Source organism: Miscanthus floridulus, chromosome 3 (assembly GCF_019320115.1).
Source record: "Miscanthus floridulus cultivar M001 chromosome 3, ASM1932011v1, whole genome shotgun sequence".
NCBI classification, from domain to species: Eukaryota; Viridiplantae; Streptophyta; class Magnoliopsida; order Poales; family Poaceae; genus Miscanthus; species Miscanthus floridulus.
The window spans coordinates 44,885,458-44,898,940 of NC_089582.1; the positions used below are offsets into that span (position 1 = coordinate 44,885,458).

Consider the following 13,483-nt stretch of genomic DNA (forward strand, 5'->3'; position numbering starts at 1 on the left):
GAGACCAAATTTATAGTTCATAGTGTTACCATTTATGTTTTCAAATATATATCTTATGAAAATATATTATCTAATAGATTTAATGGCAAATATTTTGTATCATAAATGTTAAACTATTGTTGCCCCTATAGGTCAGACGACCGACAAGGTTCACGATGACGTCGAGGCCAATCTCGGAGAGAACATCATCATCCCTCCTATGCCTTCTTGGGCATCATCTCCTCCTACAAGTGAGACTATTGTTGCTCCTTCAGATGAGATGACTGACAAGGTTCATGATGCCGGCGACGCCAGTCTCATAGAGAACATCACCGACACTCCTAGGCCATCTTTAGCAGTAGGTGCTATAGGTGAGACTATTTCGTATCAAATGTGCAATTATGGGATTCGTGTCTGTCAAAATTGCTCAAGATTGACCAAATTTATAGTTCATAGTGTTACTATTTATGTTTGCAATTGAATTTATTATCAAGATATATTATTTGATTAATTTAATGGTAATTATTTTGTATCATAAATGTTAAATTATTGTTGCTCCTTTCAGATGAGACGACTGACAAGGTTCATGATGCCGGCGACGCCTAGTGTCATAGAGAACATCACCGACACTCCTAGGCCTTCTTCGACAGTAGGTGCTACAGGTGAGACTATTTCGTATCAAATGTGCAATGATGGGATTCGTGTCAGTCAAAATTGCTCAAGATTGACCAAATTTATAGTTCATAGTGTTACTATTTATGTTTGCAAATGAATTTATTATCATGATATATTATTTGATTAATTTAATGGTAACTATTTTGTATCATAAATGTTAAACTATTGTTGCTCCTTCAGATGAGACTACCCACGAGGTTCACTGATGCCGTCGACACCAATGTCAAAGAGAACATCACCGACCCTCCTATTCCTTCATCGGCAGCAGGTGCTTCGGATGGTCCCTCGGATGCGCAGTCACCATAGATAGATAGGAGATGATGCGAGAGTTAGGGGGTGAGATGGAAGTACGGATGTTAAGATAACTTTTGATGAGGAAGACTTGTTATTTCGCTTTTGCCTATGAGACTTGATATTTGGCTTCTACTTATGAGAACCATTATGTATGACTATTTATGGATCAACTATCACCTTTTCGTTCTTGCTAGTTGTGCTTGTTGCAAGTAACATATGATCACATTTGGGTTCATCAATGTAGTCTTCGTAACAATCTGTCTTGTCAATTCACACTTCATCACCAAACATGTTTTGTGCCTAACAATCTTTTCTGCCTCAATAGGACTAGTCCAGGCCATGAAATATTTAAGACGGCCGGACAATGCCTGAGCAGTAGTCTAACATTTCATGCCACGATAGGACTAGTCCGGCCCCCTTAGAAATGACAAGGCCGGACTATAGTTGTATTGTCCGGCCAGCCCTATGTCTCGCACATGAAATATCAAGAGCCAAGGGACACTCACTGCCACTATGGCATTGTGGGCCATAGACTCAGTCTTATGCACCCATAGCATGATCCTTGCACGAACTCCCTCCCCACTACGCATTCCAATACTCTCCGTCACATGACTACTCTTCAAAATCACGCCCACTATACGGTCAAACGCTTTCCATCTCCCTAGCCCTGTTTCTCTATAAGTATTGTCTACCTAAACCATGGCTACTATTTATGCTACTCAATATTTCTCAAGATTGATCAACCATTTATGTTTCTAAATAAATTTATTATAAAAATATATTATGTGATTCATTTAATGGTAAATACCTTGTACATTTATGTTTCCAAATAAATATATTGTGAACATATATCATATGATTAAATTGATGATAACTACCTCGTATCATAAATGTTAGCAGTCTTTCATGTATGTTTGCTCATAGTTCAAAGCATTTGACATTTTAATAAATCAAGAGTTGCATTGATTATGGGGCGGCGAGAGTTTTGTGTGTTCGCGTGTTTGGTGACTAAACATTCGTGGAAAAAGGTGTGTAGGTATTGGTTTTGGTCCTAATAGTACAAAGCAGTGTTCGCCTAAATGGCCACTAAACGGTAAATGGTGGTAAACTGTTTTGTTTAGGGGGTAAACGGAAATTAAACGGTTGAACATTTAAACAGTCAAAAAATGGGAAAACGGTCTAAACGGAACGAAGATAAACGGTATTAAATGGGCTAAACAGCTGTTTAAACGGCTGTTTAGGTGAACACGAGGTAAATCTAGTTCAATTTTGTTTGGATAAATCTGTATACTTAAGTTTATTATTTATAAAGTGTACACTTGATATGTTACATGCATAAATATCTATATTTGGTTCTTTTCACATGCATAAATATATATACATACCAAAACAATTGATTTTACTCGGATAAATATGTATATAATGCTAGAATACTTGATTTTTTTACATGCACATATATAATTATATGTATTTTTTTAAAAGTACAAAACCGTTTAACTTCGTTTAAACACCATGTAAACAGCCTAAACGCTAAATGAAGGGCGACCTTGTAAAGACCGTTTACCGTTTAGGAAAAGTTGGTACAAAGTAACAAGTTTAACCATAGACCAACCAACCACGATAGGACAGTCCGGCCACCGTAGAAATGACAGGGCCGGACTATATTAGTGTTGTCCAGCCAGCCCTATGTCTTGCACATGACACATCAAGAGCCAAGGGACACTCAGCGGCCACTAGAGTGTACAATTTGTGTGTCTATAGATCTTATAGAAATAGGAATACCACCCAAGGCACTATGGTGTGCCCCGCAACCTTATCGATTTTGTCGTTACTAGCACACGACTTCATGTTAGAGGTGAACATTCTAGTGCACGATATGTACAAGTACGCACACAGCTATGGCATTGTGGCTATAGACTCAGTCTTATGCACCCATAGCATGATCCTACACCAACCACGAAATATCAAGAGACAAGGGACAGTCGCTGCCACTAGATTATACATAACTCTGAGATTACTCTGGGTACAAGGACTAACACTAGAGATTAGACTTAGTACAACTGCAAGCAAGTTTGTTTTGTTGGCTGCATCCAAATAGTTGTAGTTACCTCCTGCATGAAGTGGTAAGCATAGCACCACCAAGTCTAGTACTCAGGAGTTGTACTTACAAGCAATGCTAATAACTAACATTACATTAACTTCCAAATTATCCAAACTAAAAAAGAAATGACTAAAGCTTGAGCTAAGATAATGACATGCAGGACATCAAATGCACTCTGCCTCATCTTCTTATCAGGTGCTGCAGGCTCAAGTAGTGGTGGTGGTCTGACAACATCCTGACAACCATAGAAGGCTGCATAAGCTTCTTGTTTCGACTTGTAACTTTTGTGGCAAGCTCCCTTGAACTGATCCACTTCAGCATGTGCATCATGCCAGTTGGAGTAGACACCAGGGGTCCGACCACGATGCACAACATACCACGTCATAGCTTGCTAAGCTATCAAATATATTAGATTAGATTAGAAAGAAAAATTCAAAGTTATTTGTTAGCTGCAGATAAAAATAAGTAGCAAGAAACACATCACTAGCAAAGAGACATATATGTGCTCACTTCATTGGTTAATTAATGAACTAGTTTGCAGCAATAAATTCACCCATTTAATTATGAAAAATGATTTAAAGTAACACATATTGTTACTCCAAATTCACCCATTTAAAACAATTTAAAGAACATATATACACAATTATGCAAAATAATAAAAAAAACTCCTAAATTTTGGTTTAATTATTGGACTCCATTATTATTTAAGTAATCTCTAAATCTGCATCTACATATATAATTATATAGGAAATATTATTGTATGAGATAATTAATAAACTAGTTTATATCAAGGAAAATATATCCATTAGGTAAATGCAAGAAGTTAATATTAATGAGAGAAACAAATACGTAATAATACTAGATATAGCTTACTAGGGCGTGGAGGAGGCTTGGAGAAGCTTGTGGAGGTGGCTTGCCGGTGTGCTGAGGAGATGTGGGGGAGGACAGCCGGGTAGAGGGTGGGTTGGGGGCGGAGGAACATGGGGGTGGGCTGTGGGCGGAGGAACGGTGGGGGCAACCGATGGGGTAGGGGGAGAGAGGAACAACGGGGGCAGGCTTAGGTGGTCGGCCAGGGAGATTTGGAGCACTAGGCGGTGACAATGGTGGCTAACGACGAGTGTGAAGGCCAACAGGGATGACATGTCCTTATCCACTAGCGATCGGGGGCAAATTCATCCAAAGGGTGCTAAAGTTTTCGAAACGGAGCATAGGACTGTCCGGCCGAGTAAAACGTCAACAGGCCAGACAAGGAGAGCAGCGGTATTTTTTAGTGTAACTTGGTAGGACGGTCCGGCCATCCAAACTTTGAATGTGATGGGACAGAAGTCCTCAGCCACCCCTGCTATGTATTTTCAGGGGTTGTTGCTTATGTCAGCCGCCCCAAAAAATGATCTTCAGTGGCGGTTGCTTATGCCAGCTGCCTCGAAGATCATCTTTAGTGGCGACTGACTTAAGAAAACTGCCACTGAAGATCCTTGCCCTTTATAACGCAACGGCAAAAATTTTCTAAGTTCACCGGGTGGGCCATAATTCAATAGTGTCACGAAGTGCTGCCAAAATTTTTCACGCACACCTTTTCGCCTACTCCGTCCAACGCTGCCACCATTGGAGTTCCCTGGCCATCCAACGCTCCCCCGACACTCCCCCATTTGACGCTCCCTCGGTGCTACCCCCGGTAGAGGTCCCCGACGTCGGAGGTCCCCAACAGCTTCCCCAGCACTATCGGCTCTCAGCCTCATCGGCGAACCTGCTACCGGAGGCCCCAGGTAGGTCCCTCGGTTGTCCCCCAGCAGTTCCCCGGTGCTCCCCAGGCGCTCCCCCTGGCTTCTTCTCTATGTCTGCGCCCCTCGGCCCATTGTCCGCCGATGCGCTCCCCATCTTCCACTCCGGCCACCTGTTCATCTACCAAAGGTTGATTCTTTTTAATCTTCTCTGTATTAGACAAGAAATGCTACATAACATTTGATGTTTAGATACTAGTGTTATATGCATGAGTAGCGGATATATATATATGAAGCAAAGGAATGTACTAAGTATTTAAAATTTACAATTTTTATTGCATGTGTATTAGCCATGTGTTGATTTTGCTATATGTAATCATATTCATATGAGAATGATAATCTTGTTTCTAAATATTTATAACAATAATACGCCCTTCCGTCATGACTTAGATAAATTCATCCACATTCGTTAGCGATGGATAAAGAAACTGACAACAAACAAAGCAGATAAGTTGGAGTGGTTGTCGGATGACGACGGCAACGACACATGTCAGTCGACCTCATTGGAAGAAGCTTAGGATCCTAGTCCTAGGCCTAACCAGCAGGGCTTTGAGGGCCGAACTTGAGGACCCAGAATACGATCCGACATCGAGGATGTAAGCCTATACTTGCTATCAGTTGACCACATTTATTTTTCACATAAGTGTGTGAGCATTTTCCTTATTTTTTATATCTATAGGTGCATGTGTCTACCCGTATGCCTAGGCAAACCATAGAGCAATCACAGACACAGACAGAGATTATAGTTACATCATCCGCTCCTCAGAGAGAGAAACAGAAGCGAGGGCAAAGAATGCGGAACAAGTTCCCTAAAGGACAGACTATTGTTGTAGAAGTGGTTAGCCCTATCGGCGAGCCCATACAACCTAATGGCGTACGCTCCCGCTTTGCAAGCGCGATAGGAGCGGCGGTCCAGGACATTTTGGATTGCTCAATACTAGCATTGGAACGATGTGCCCGAATAGTGACAAGACCAAGATATGGAAGAAGATGATGGGGGCATTTAGTTTCCCTCCTGATTCGGAAGAGCTCGTCAAGAAGTTGGCAATGAAACAGGCGGCAAAAAGTTTCCTAAGGTTGGAGGTCCCAACTAAATACTAGTTTTCGACTGAAGGGTCGTACGCCATTCAAGGAGTTCAGGAAGATCAAACCTGATCAATGGCAAAGGTTTTGTGAACAGAAGTCCACACCTGAGGCCTTAGCCTTGAGTGTCTTGAATAGTGAGCTCAGCAAAGAAGAACATTCACCCTCACCGTCTCGGCTCGGCTGGATATGGCCCGAAGGTTGAAAAGTGGAGAGCAGAGGCTAGGCTTGCTAGGCAAGCTGGTGTGCCGTATAAATATGAGAACTTTGATGAACGCGTAGAAGCACTGGGTTAGAGCTAGAGAAGTTAAGGACAAAGAAAGTGGGCAACTAGTAATCCCTGATGCACGTACTGAAGCAGCCGTGGAGGCCATAAAGGCACTTGCTCAAAAGAAAATGCAAGGCGAATTTAAACCTAAGACGGGAGGTGGATGAGCTTAGTGTCGCCCTAGGCAACAAGGAACACCCTGGTCAGTGTGCGGGGCGTCTCCTCCAAGCTGGGACTTATGCATGGTTTTCCACAGGAGGCAAGTAGCTATAGAACAAGGCAACACTACAAAGGATAACCTTTTTGACACCCTTTGCAAGAAGGCCGACGCATATATTGATGAAAAGATTAATCAGTTGAAAGCTTCACAAGGTTTGTCTACCTGTGGAGCCAACATCATCTCCTAGTGCCAGTGCCAAGTAGTGTTGCATCAATCACGCTTGAGAGCTTTTCCTGTGGACACCAATTGATAGGCCTACACCTGTGTGCTCTACACATTCCAGTACAACACGAAGGGGAAGACGGTAAAGGTTGCCAGCGGAACTGCTTATCCAGGATGCACTATGCACAGCAATGTACTTCCAAATGATTATGCCAGGGTTGAAGTGCTCTTGGTTTCTCCGAATCATCTTGATTATGATGTTGAGATCCCTTCTCCTGATGGTGAGACGGTCTTGGGCAACCTTGCAGGCTATTTCATTGCATCGCAATGACGAGACATTATGCTGTTAACCACCCCGTCTGGTGCACCTTCTGCTTCACGTCAGCTGTAATTGCCTCAGGTAGAGGAACAAGCAGAAACAGGCCCCATGGGTGAAGCATGCGCATAGTTGTCACTAACATATGAGCAGTAGATGATGGATCCATTCATGGATGTTTCAGTAGTCTAGGCAAACCCCAATCTCAGCTTGTCCCTATGAAGAATTCATGGAAGATATCATCACAGGAAGGAGAGTACTTAAGTTTGAGGAAACATGCAATGAAGAGGCACATCAGGTCCAGACTCAACAAGGAACACAACAAGTGTTAGGGGGTAGAGCTCCGCCATCTCTGCCACTACCACCCCCACCCCTATTGGAACCACTTCCACAGGGAGGAACTACTATGATAGCACTGCCACCACCCCCACCACTGCCACCACCATCGCCACCCCAACCGGCACTGCTTCCATAGGTACAAATTGCTGTGTCAGCACCACCATTGCCACCACCACCACCACTGAGCTCCCATCCTCCTTCGCAGCCACAAAGGGTTGCGCCCCCACCACCACCGCAGCCACAAACAGTGACGTCGCCACCTCCACCGCCACCGCAGCTACAAATGTTTCCTAAGATGGTGAGAGAATTTGAGAATGGTGCAACCCGCCCGATGCTAGCATATCTGCGATGTGGAGGTCTCTTGGCAAAAAGAACCCTAGGATGCTTCTGCAATCAAGGGCAAGGCGGTGCCTTCGTCAGCTAGAAATGCCAAGGCCAGCATGGATAAGGAAGGATCTGGAACAATCTTTGGTGGCCAACACCGTTTGAGCCAAACCCTGGCGACCGTTGAATTCGTTAAAGACATGATGGAACAAAACAGTCCCGAGTGCCCCTATGAATACGTGCCAGGCAAGGAATTCCTACCTGATTTTGCCCTAGAATGCAACAAGAGATTGTTACACATGAGGATCTTTTAGATGTGGTATTTGGAAGCGAGTAGAACTTGGCTTAGAGTCAGTGCCGGTGAATTACCCTGCTAACGATATATTCGCTACCTGGTGTAGAATTTTCAAAACTGACCATATCTTTTGAGGACATTCAATTTTTATACCGATAGAAGAGACTCGATGTAAGTCAGATTACCCTGTGGTGCATGTAAGTAGTGTTTTCTTAAACTCATCCTCAATTTTGGTTTTATGTGCTTGTGCTATCCTTTTAACCACACATTTGCCTTACTTTCATGTAGGAAAGAGTGGATGGATTCGGCCAAGTTGAACTTGAGGAACGCATACCTTGACCCAAATCTCATTTGTGAGGCACGTCAAGCTAGACCTCTATTGTGGCAAAATGATCATCCTGCATTTAAGGGTGCCAAGGGCAATGGCGAGAGGCAATTAGGAAGGCTTCGTATAGGGAAGCAAGGAATGAAGCTGCATTATATATCGGGAAGGCATTCATAGCTCATCAGAGATTCCAATATATAGAAGCCCCGTACAATTTCTGGGTAAGATCGACTACTATCTTTTTTCATGCTATTTGGTAGATGGTTTACATTGACACTATTATCTTTTTTGTACTGATGCAGCGATCACTTCATCTTAGCAAGCATCAATTTGAGAGTTGGTAGGATTTCCATCTTTGACTCTATGAGAAAAGATAGAAAAATGTACCAAATTTCATCAACGTGTTACAAACGTAAGTAATTGTAGTTCATTACTTGTGACACTATTTTTCATCCGATTATCATTATAGTGAAAGTGATTATTTTGTTCCTTAAATAGCGCGTACAGATGGTACGTTAAAGAAGGTGGGGTGCATGACCCAGCGAAGAAGGAGAAGATGGATGTTTGTGTAAATCAATGGGTACGACCATTTTCTAACTCAAATAGCTTCTCATATTCCTTATATAGAACAATGTGTTTCACTGTATTATTTTTTTGCATAGTCACCGACCTGTAGTGCTCGAGGCAGCCTACCGAAAGCGTGCTTTGTGGCTACTATGTATGTCAATGGATGAGAGCCAACGGGACTTACCACAATAACCCTAAAGACGTAAGCTGCTCTATCGAACCATATCATATGCATATGTTCATTAACATGAATCTAGCTAATTTGTTCCCTTTTTTGTGTAGCATGAAGTAACGAGGCCAAATGAAAGTAATTACCCAAGGCGATGTTCAACTTGTTCAAGAAGATTTCTGCAAGTTCATGGTGCGGGAGGTTCTTAATCTGAAGGGCTTATTCTATGATCATGACTCGGAGTATGCAACACATCCCAAGTTTGAGTCCCTTCGCCTAAAATGCATGTATCCCTTCTTTTCATTCTTTGGGCAGGAGCACAAATAATGTTGACTTGTAATTTGTAATGTACAAATATTTTGTTGATCATGTGTGTATAACTAGTGCACTACTGTGTATTTATGAAGTTAATTTGAATCATTTGCAATCGGCTTTGAAATTTTGTGGAAAAACACGATTTCAAATTTGGCGGGAAATTTTAAATTCAAAAATTTAAAACTGATTTTCAGAGGCGGTTGATAATATTGTCCCTGAAAATACATTTTTAGAGCGGTTGCATTGCCACAACCGTCCTTGAAAAAACATTTTTAGGGATGGTAGCATTGTAGCAGCCGCCCCTGGTAACGCATTTTTAGGGGCGGTTCATGTATTGGAACTGCCGCTGAAAAAGAATTTTTAGAGGCGGTTTGCGTACTACAACCGTCCCTGAAAATGCATTTTCAAAGACGGTTCTCTTAATTGAACCGCCCCTGAAAATAACGTTTTCAGGGGTGGAGATCCTAACAGAACCGTCCCTAGAAATGCTTTTTCAGGGGCGGTTAAAAGCCCGTCGCTAGAGACGCCCCATCTTCACTGACGGTGACATTGCAGCGGTTGGGCTGACCACTCCTGAAAACCTATTTTACCTGCCTCTAAAGATGTTTTCTATAGTAGTGCCCGTCTTTGACATCCTTATTTGGAGTGACTCATGATAGTTAATTTGGGGTGATTTTGACTGATATGCATAAACAGCCACACGTGTTCATACTAGCAGTTGAACAGAACTGAACAGAGAAATTAAAAAACAAGCAACCAAACCATTCTCACGCTCTGTCCACTACCTCCATGAACTCCCTGTCCGCGGTGAGCTTGGCTAGCGCTTCAGGAGACATGCACACCTCCACCCCCATGCTCCCACCACCATCACGCCCTGGGTACACGGTCACCAAGCCGTCCATCTTGTTCCCGGCGCCACTCCGAACGGCGACCGGCGTGCCCCACCCGAAGTCATTTCCGTAGACGTCAAACCGCGTGGAGGACGCAACCACGATGTCTGCAGGATCGCCGTCGCCGGACGCTTCCGGGTACAGGATGTGTGGCTTCTGATGCCAGGACGCGAGCCTGTCCCTCGTCTTGGCCTCATCGAAGGACGCCACGGCCTGGGTGAGCAGCCACGCCGCACAGCCCAGGCCTTTGTCCCGCAGGACATGGGTGACGGTGCACTTGGCCACGCCGCGCGCCACGGCGCTGCCCATGTAGTGCTGCGGCACGCCGTGCACCCTCCCTCAGCATCCCAAGGGCTGCCGGCAGGTCGTCTCCCGGTCCGGCGGCAGGCGCCGGGCTCGGCACGCGCCGTGCCAGAGGTGCGCAAGCACGGCCTGCAGCGAGGAGATGGTGGCGGCTTGCGGCTGCACCGCCGTCACCTTCATCTCGGCGTTTGCCTTTGCCTTGAGGTTCCTTACGCTCGCCGCGGAGAATTGGAAGAAGCACTCGCGTAGTGGCGGGACCTCGACGCGCCGGACGATGTCCTCCACGTTCCTGAAGGGCAGAGTGACCGGTACAGGGCATGTGTCGGGGAACCATCTGCCGAACACCGGCGGCGGCGTGGACAGCTCGCAGCCGCGGCCAGCACTGCGGTGGATCTCTGACCAGGTGTTGAACAGGTGCCAGAACGTGGTGCCATCGGCGGCGGCATGGTTGAGCGACAAGGCGACAAACATGCCGTCGGAGAGCTCGGTGACCTGTGCGGCCACGACACGGCGGGGCTCCAGCATCGCGTCGCCACACAGCATCCCGTTCGACGGGAAGAAGGACCGCAGAACCGGCGGGAAGTAGCTCGGGGAGGTGACGTCGCTCACGGAAACCTCTGGCACCGCCGCGTGGACGAACTCGGCCCCGTCGTTGTTGCAGCAAAGCGACACGGTGAGACACGAGCCGAACATCTCCGTGACGACGAAGCGGCCGGCCAGCGGGTAGAAGCGGCCCAGGGCACGCGCGAACGAGGAGGCGAGTTCGTCGGCGAGTGCGCTGCTTCCTGGTGTTGCCTGGATCTTCTTGGGCAGAAGGACACCCATCTGGATGTAGTGCACCGAAATGTACTAGAGATCCCACGGCGTCAGCTGCATGATCGGGGACGCCTCCGACGGCACGACGTCCGGCGAGCTTGCCGGCTCTGGCCGGACCGCATGTCTGGACACGATACGGAAACCGCCGGTGGAGCCTTCCATTTGCTCGATCTGGTAGCAGTCCAAGTCTCGAGCCACCAAAATGGCAGTGGTGAGCTACATAATCGGACGTTAACGTTTGTGGCTGAGAAAATTCACCAGTCAACAAAATGATAAAGTTGCTATCTAAAATGGTGGGCGTGGAGACTTGTATATTGGCACCTAGTTCTTGCCACACAACATTCAGTTATTGCAACACATAATCGGATAAGCTCAACATCAGTCATCAGCAAATTGACCAAGGACAAACTAGAGCCCGGCAACATTATCGCATCCAATTAATTCCTAAAAAAAAAGGTTATCGCATCCCATCACTATGCTAAACAAAATTGTCATGGAAATTAGTAATTTGTGATATCGCAAACTATGCCTAGCACAGATGTTGCTGATCGAGAATGTTGACAAATTCGGTATGTGAAACAACATGAACAGATTTGGGATACTAGCTAGCTAAATCTGTCTGTACAATAATGTGGAGCTCTCCGTCAAACATATGTCGCGGATGTGAAGAAATCATAGTGCGAAGAAATGGAAAGAAGCACACTATATATATATATATATATATATATATATATATATATATATATATATATATATATGGCTGCTGATATATGTGTATGTGAGTGTTTTTGTCCGTATTATGTTTCAAAAAAGACATACATGTCAATATAAGTTTCATGTAGTCAAATCCTCTGCCAGAGGATATCACCGCTCACAGGACTAGGCTCTACATCAATACTCTAGGGCTACAAGCATCATGTGTTGGGTTTAGTCCCACATTGAATATTGATGATGGGGTACAACATATAAGGTGTAACAATCCTCATCCATATAGCTAATGTTTTTTATTGGGTTAGTCCTATAGTGTCTTAGGCTATGTTAGTTTGAGCTTTTGGCATCTTTTGGACTAATAGCTCTTGGATTTAATTTTCAAAAGCCAAATAGCTTCTAGAAGCCAAAAGCCGAGAAGCTTACTTGTCTTTTGGCTTTGGGAGCTTTTAGGCTTTTGATATGTTTAAAAGCTTAGCTGCAAAAGCCCAAACAAACAGGGCCTTAATTGGACATGAGGTTTGGTGTGGCGCTAGTTGATCGTGAGTACAATGAGCTAGATCAGTATCCACTGTGCACTCTAAAATCGTGTTGGTGTATGGCAAGAGGATGTAAAGGACGATCAAGGCTGCACTGCCAGGCGCTGAGCTTGTCCGTCTATGTTTCCTTTATTTCAATTTTTGAGTTTTAAATTTTGAGCATCGGTTGCTTGCCTCACTAGCAGAGAAACGACTTTTGATCCACTTCAAAATTTGGCATTAGTCCCGGTATTTTTCGCGCCCGGGACTAGAGAAACCTTTAGTCCCGGTTGGTAGCTCCAACCGGGACTAAAGGTCCCTGCCCAACGGCTACTGCGGTAGGCTTTTTTCTGCAGGGGACCTTTAGTCCCGGTTGGAGCTACTAACTGGGACTAAAGGTTAACTTTTACTCCCGGTTGGTCTCTCCAACCGAGAGTAAAAGTCTACTCCCGGCTGGAGGCTCCGTCCGGGACTAGAAAGGGAGCTTTAGTCCCGGTTGCTGTCTCCAACCGGGACTAAAGATCCCCTCCTATATACCCCTTCTTCCTCCCCGAGCCCGAGCCACTTCGAGCTCAGTGTTCTTGCTTCATTGCCGGCCTCTCTTCTTCCTCATCGCCGGTAATCACAAGATTTCTTCGATTCCTCCATCGATTCTTCGGTTCTAAAGGTTACCAACTTTATACTCTCATGTTTAATCAGTAGCATATCTCATTTTGTGGACTAGATATATGTGGTTTTTATGGTGGATTTTTTTTATTTGTAAGCCATTTAAGCTCAAAATCACTTTAAACTTTGCATATTTGGATGAAGGAAGGTTAAAGTAGTTATTCAAAAATAGTATTCAGCTTTCAATTCTAGCATGCATAGCACACTTCATGGTTTAGAGATATAGAGAATTTTAGAGTTTTTTTAATTTTATTTGTTTATAAAATGAGAAATTTATATTATATTAAAAATGAGTATAAGAGTAGATGACAACTGCTTCCGAGTCCTCGGCCTCTCATCGGGTTCCAAAGCGACTGAGGACCGGACCTC

General features: G+C 44.6%; 1 pseudogene; it reads right to left on the reverse strand.

Moving 5' to 3' along the window:
- Nucleotides 1–9,980: 9,980 nt before the first annotated feature.
- Nucleotides 9,981–11,437, reverse strand: LOC136543648 (protein ENHANCED PSEUDOMONAS SUSCEPTIBILITY 1-like; annotated as a pseudogene).
- Between the last annotated feature and the right edge of the window lie 2,046 nt (nt 11,438–13,483).